The sequence below is a fragment of the Galeopterus variegatus genome, unplaced genomic scaffold (genome assembly GCF_000696425.1).
Source record: "Galeopterus variegatus unplaced genomic scaffold, G_variegatus-3.0.2 Scaffold277, whole genome shotgun sequence".
Taxonomy (NCBI): domain Eukaryota; kingdom Metazoa; phylum Chordata; class Mammalia; order Dermoptera; family Cynocephalidae; genus Galeopterus; species Galeopterus variegatus.
The window spans coordinates 42,841-48,960 of NW_007726388.1; positions in this window are offsets into that span (position 1 = coordinate 42,841).

Consider the following 6,120-nt stretch of genomic DNA (forward strand, 5'->3'; position numbering starts at 1 on the left):
ACTTCAGCTAAAATCCAGAAACCAGTCAATTCTCAGTGTCACTGATATATATTCATAGCTTCCATAGCTTTGTTGAATAAGCAAAAAAGGAAAACTTTGGCTCACAGAAATGGTGACAATTATGATTTGCATTTTTGTTCTCCAAACCACTTTTCTTAAATCACTTTTCTGATATACAATCCAATTCGTATGGGTTATATAAACTACGTGGGATTTTTATATACAGCAATTGTCTACCAATTGATTTGTTTTTTCCTACATTAATTTCTACATTAATGACTTTTCTATATTAATGATACAGTTTCTTCTAATTTAAGTTAAAGTTAGGCAGCTATAAATAATGGTTTAAAAAGTCCTGGAAAGCAATTACAGCATACCAAGCACTCACTGTAGGACTTGATAGATGTTAATCCACACAGGCAATGTCCAGCCCATGTACGCATGTGCTTTGTGAGGTTGACAACATCTTCAATAAAAATTGAATGGGACTTCTGACAGAGGAGGCATGATCTCTTCAACTCAGCCCAGGCCCCACTCCCACCTGTGTCCTGGTCCCAAAGCTAATTCATACATTTATGTACTGGCCTGGCTCTGATAGGTATTAGAGTTTACTCATGATTTAACACAACTGCCAAAGTGACAAAACTTAATGAAGTATAGGAAATTAGGCATGCTGCTAAAACGACTTGAGTAATTTGAAACTATATATTTTCAAGCATACCTGTAAATAGGTGACAATTATGTTCACCAATTACCGAATCACAGAAGAACAAGTACATGAGAAAATAGCATGATTTTGTGTTACTCTTGCCGGCCATCTAGACACACTCTATATAAAATTATACATAAATTTTAGCCAATACAATTGTTGTAAAAGCAAAATGTTAACCTAGCTGCCCCCACATCAAAGCCAGTGGCAGATGTTAAGTACTTCAATTCCAATGATCTGTTAAAAGAAATAGAGCCAACACTATATACTTTGACTCAGAGTCTTAATTACAGAATATAAAATGTTCTGTAAGTGAGTCACTATGCATTTTCCAATTTTTTAATTATTTTAGTGAATAAAATCTTTACAGTAAATTTTTAGTTAAGACACAAGTTACATTTGCTGGGAAACAGTATCATCTAAAGAGTAATGCGTTGATTTGCGAGCACCAAATTCTGAATCCTTTTAGTTCTGTGGGTTTCCTATATGATCTCAGACAAGACTCCTCTCAGCACATGAGTCTTTGTGACTTATACAATGATGACTGATAACTGTTTCAGATTAATCTACTGACCATAGAGATTTAAAACATTGATTCATAAAAGACATTGAGCTTTTTTGGAAGCAAATAAAAGACAAAAACAAACACACGTTTTTATTGTCATTGCTATAAATTCTATTATTATTTGGGTTGCTACTTTTCTCAATGACAGATTTATGCAGGAGATTGTTATATGTAAAAACTGTGTCCGTGCTAAAATTTCATTCATTTATGAAGTTAACCAAACCACCCAAAAGACACTTCATTTTTTCTATAATTTGTGCATTCTTTCAGCTCTGTCAAGTTACTGAAGAGAAAAAAAAATTTTTTAATGCTTGGGAATAATATCTCATTATAAATTCCATCCCTCATTCTGTCCTTCCAAGTTGAAAAGAAAAAAAAAAAAAAAACAGAAAGGGGAAAAAAAAGAATAAAGCATCCCCAATCTAGAGCATACTTTAAACTAGATTACTTAAGCTATAAACACCCATCAAAATACTTTTTTATTTTCATTTATTACATGAAATTGTCAGCATGTGACCCAATATGTTCTGATTCTAAATAAATCCAAGTAGAAGATAGTGTTTTTCACAAAGTAGATAAAATCTTTAACACCTAATTTATTTAGACAAATAACTGAGTGCAGAAGAAAGTGGCCATGTCCAAACATTGGAATATGGGATGCATGAAACTCTCCTTATACCAAATACTCTCCATGCACTCATTTTCAAGACTGATCATAAGTAGATGCCACTGCCGAGGCTTCGAAGCTTACTGTATTTTTGGAGTAAATGACCTTACGTTTTGCCTTTTTTCTTTTTATTGGTATATCACAATGACAGGTAATTAAAGTGCATGTCATAAAAACCCTGCACAAGCCCAAGTAAAGAATTAACATTAAAAAGTTAATGGCATATATTATATTATAAAATGACTAAAATAGTGATATACCATAATTCCACCCACTCATGTCTATCTTTAACAGTCAGTAAAAGAGCAAATTGATTTCATTGTAGGATTGTTCTGGATATTTCAAACCATCATTCGACGTGTATATGTGAATAAACTCTTAAGAGGAAATGAGAAAGGCAAATAATTTGGTAGTGATGGACAATAATAATCAGTTCAGTAAGTGGATCAAGCTGAATACAAAATTAAATCACTCTGTTCTTCCCATTACCTCCTGACTCTTTTTCCCTTCATATATATTCATGGACTAACAAGAGCCCTCAAAAAAATCATTGCATCAAATCCACAATGAGACAATATGACCAAGATAATTCCCGCATCAATATACAATAATGAAATCTTCTGGGAAGTATATTGTTTTATCATCTCAGCTTATGGAATGGTTTTTCACACATCACCTTTGAAAACTCTCATTGTAAGATTGTAGTTTAAGCTCCTCACCTCACATTCTCCCTTTCATGGTCATACTTTCTGTTATCTCTGATAGGGGCTGAATTGCGCTCCCATACCTCCCCAAAATTCCTATGTTGAAGTGCTAATCCCCAGTGCCTCAGAATATAACTAAACTTGGTCATAAGGTCCTTAAAGAGATGATTAAATTCAAATGAAGTCATCAGGGTGGGCCCTAATTTAATACGACTGGTGTCTTTATAAGAAGAGATTAGGACACATACACACACAGTGGGAGGGAGAGAGAAAAAAAGAGATAGAGACAGAGACCAGAAACTTGCACACACAGAGAGATGACCATGTCAACGCACAGCAGAAAGGTGGCCACTTACAAGTCAAGCAGAGAATCCTCAGAAAAAGTCACAAATACAATATCCTATAGCCAAATATTAAGTATGTGTATGTGTGTGCTTCTCCCACTGGAGATGTTGGTGTGATGGGATGTCTATTAATGCAGATTCAATGAAATTAAGCAATTCTTTGAAAAGAGTCCTTAGAAATGATACTATCCAAAGTCTAAGAATGAAGAATATAGGTCAACTTGGAACAGACCTCCTATGAAAGACCTTCTCACGCAAATTGTAAGGAGAAATCTATCATTCTAGGGGAAAATACACCTGGGTTTTTAGCACTTTAGCAAAAAATGCCTCTCCCCATTGTATGTATAGTTAGTCACTAAGGAATAGGCGAATAGGTGTCCAGGTCTTCTGGGTAAGAAAAGACCAATGTCCCAATTCTCACGCCCATAAACAACATAATTGATGTCAATAATAGTAGCTCAATGAAGGCTCAATGATAGAAAAGGGAAAGGTATCTCTGAAATTAAATAATCCCCGGGAGGAAAAAAAAAGAGCATTGGCTTGTTCAACATAAGGTCCTTAATATTTTAGAGGTGAGGTGGTGGGGGTAGAAGAGAAGCTATTCCGGTGCAACATGCAGCTAGAGGGCCTTAAGAATCCAGCCATTCAGGCACATAATTTGCTTTGCAGGAAAATGCCCCACATGCACTTTTAAAATAAGAGAGTTATGATCTCAAAATTCAAGCATGGGAGACCACTGCTGCCCATGTAGAGATATATTCTAGTAAGTACTTAACATTAGAGAAGATGAATCTCCACAAAGTGTGAATAAAAAGCCTCAGCAGGAACATATGGCAGCAAGAAGCAGTGAGAATGAAATAAAGACTCCAGGTTCTTTTGGAAGCAGGACTAGCTATTACCCACTCCTTCCTTCTAGGACTGAATAAGTACAGTTATTCTTGTATAATTCTCAAGGGAAAGTGGCCTCAAATGGAAGACAATGAATTTTCTATAAATAGGATATATACATTCTCAAGGGATTAACCGGCAAAGTAAGATTTAAGACCATATTTCAACCCCATTTTTCTAGGGTAGTCTGCAACTGATGCATAGAGACTAGTTCTATACATATCCCAGTCATCCGAACTCAAAGTCTTAAGGTCATTTGCCTCCACATCTCCCTCCATGACTCTTGCCTCCTGCTGTACGTGTACTCATACCCATACACGTAAACATCAACTTTCCGATTCTTGCACCAGTCTTACATCTTTTCTACTCCTATAGACTTACAAAATCCAAGCTTCATCATCTATCTGGACTGCCACATATGTTATAAAATCTACAGTTTCTGTCTTTTCATTATATCCTTGATGTGATTAACATCATATTTCCATCATCTATAAAGCATTATTCTCTTTGCTTAATTTTGTTGTTTCTTAATCTTTATTTTGTTATTATTAATGTTAATATCTAACCCCAGAAAATGCAGAGGATCTAAATGGCACCTCTGCATGAAATTCCAATTCTACCACATACTAAATGATTTTGAAGAAAATATTGAACTTTCATTAGCTTTGGTTTCCTCATTAATTCTTTCAATAATTATTTATTAAATTCCTACTATGAGTCAGGTGATGCTAGAAGTATAGAGGATAAAATAGTGAATGAAATAGACAAGATTCTTTTCAAGAAGTCTCCATTTTGGTGTGGAAAAACCTTATTTGAAATTCATGCCTAAAAGGACAACTAGATGGGTCTGACAGTTGTAACATTTAATGAAAAAGCATGAATAAAGGATTTAGCATAGTGCCTAATACCAAATAGCCAATTAATAAAAGCCTAATTTATGTACTCAATAAAAAGAAAAATATGAAAAGATTTGTGCCTTGTATGGCGGATGCATTCTTTTCCTCTGGGAAGGACTCTAAGTCACCACTTACCATAAAGATATTAAATTGAGAAGGGTAGCCCAGATGCAGAGTTCTGCACCTGCTAGAAACTAAATGTTTGTGTCCCCACCAAAATTCAAATGCTGAAGCCAAATCCCCAATGTGATAGCATTCGGAGGTGGGGCCTTTGGAAGGTAATTAGGTCATGAGAGTGGAGTCCTCTTGAGTGGGATTAGACACATGAAGAAGAGACACTAATCTGCTTATCAAATTGTCAGTCCATCATCCTTTCCTCTCTGCTCTCTGCCATGTGAGGATACAATGAGGAGATGGCCTTCTACAAACCAGGAAGTGGGCCCACACCAGACATTAGCTCTGGAGGCTCCTTGATCTTGAACTTCTCAGCCTCCAGAACCAAGAGAAATAAAGGTTTGTCATTTAAATCATCCAGTCTGTAGTATATTTGTTACAGCAACCCAAACAGACTAAGACAGAAATTAGTATTGAAAAGTGGAGTGCTACCACAACAAACGCCTACAATGTACAGCAGCTTTGGAACTGGATAATGGGAAGAGGCTGGATAAGTTTTGAGGTTTATGCAAGAAAAACCCCATTTGCTCTCAAGAGACTTTTAAAGGTAATTCTGATGAAGTTTCAGAGGGAAATGAGGAACATGTTATTAGACAATGGAGAAAAGGCAATCCTTGTTATAAAGTGACAAGAAATTTGGCTGAATTGTGTTCATGTTCTAGTATTTTGTGGAAAGTAAAACTTGTGAGCAAGGAAATTAGATATTTAGAAGGGGAGATTTCTAAGCAAAATGTTGAAAGAGTGGCTTTGTTTCTCCTGATTGCTTATAGTGAAATGAGGGAACAGAGAAATGAAGACAGAATTATAAAGCAAAAAATAAAGAAGAAGCAGAAATTAGATTTGAAAAATTCTCAGCCTGTCCATATTACAAACAATGAGAAAGTGTAGTCAGAAGAGAAAGGGTGTATAAAAGAAAGCATTAATGGATGGACTAATTAATGGATGGAGCACTAATGATGGACTGACAATTTGATAAGCAGATTAGTGTGGGTGTGAACCATAGACTTAATCAGCCATCTCAACAGAAGCCAAGAAAAGAGATGGTATTACCAGCAGAAACACCACCAACTGGAACTAAAGGGAACAGAGTAAATGTGGTGGAATGAAGGAAGTCTTTTAATGTGTGTTTTCCTTCAAGAAAAAAGAACGATCTTAAAGGTGATTCAGAGATCA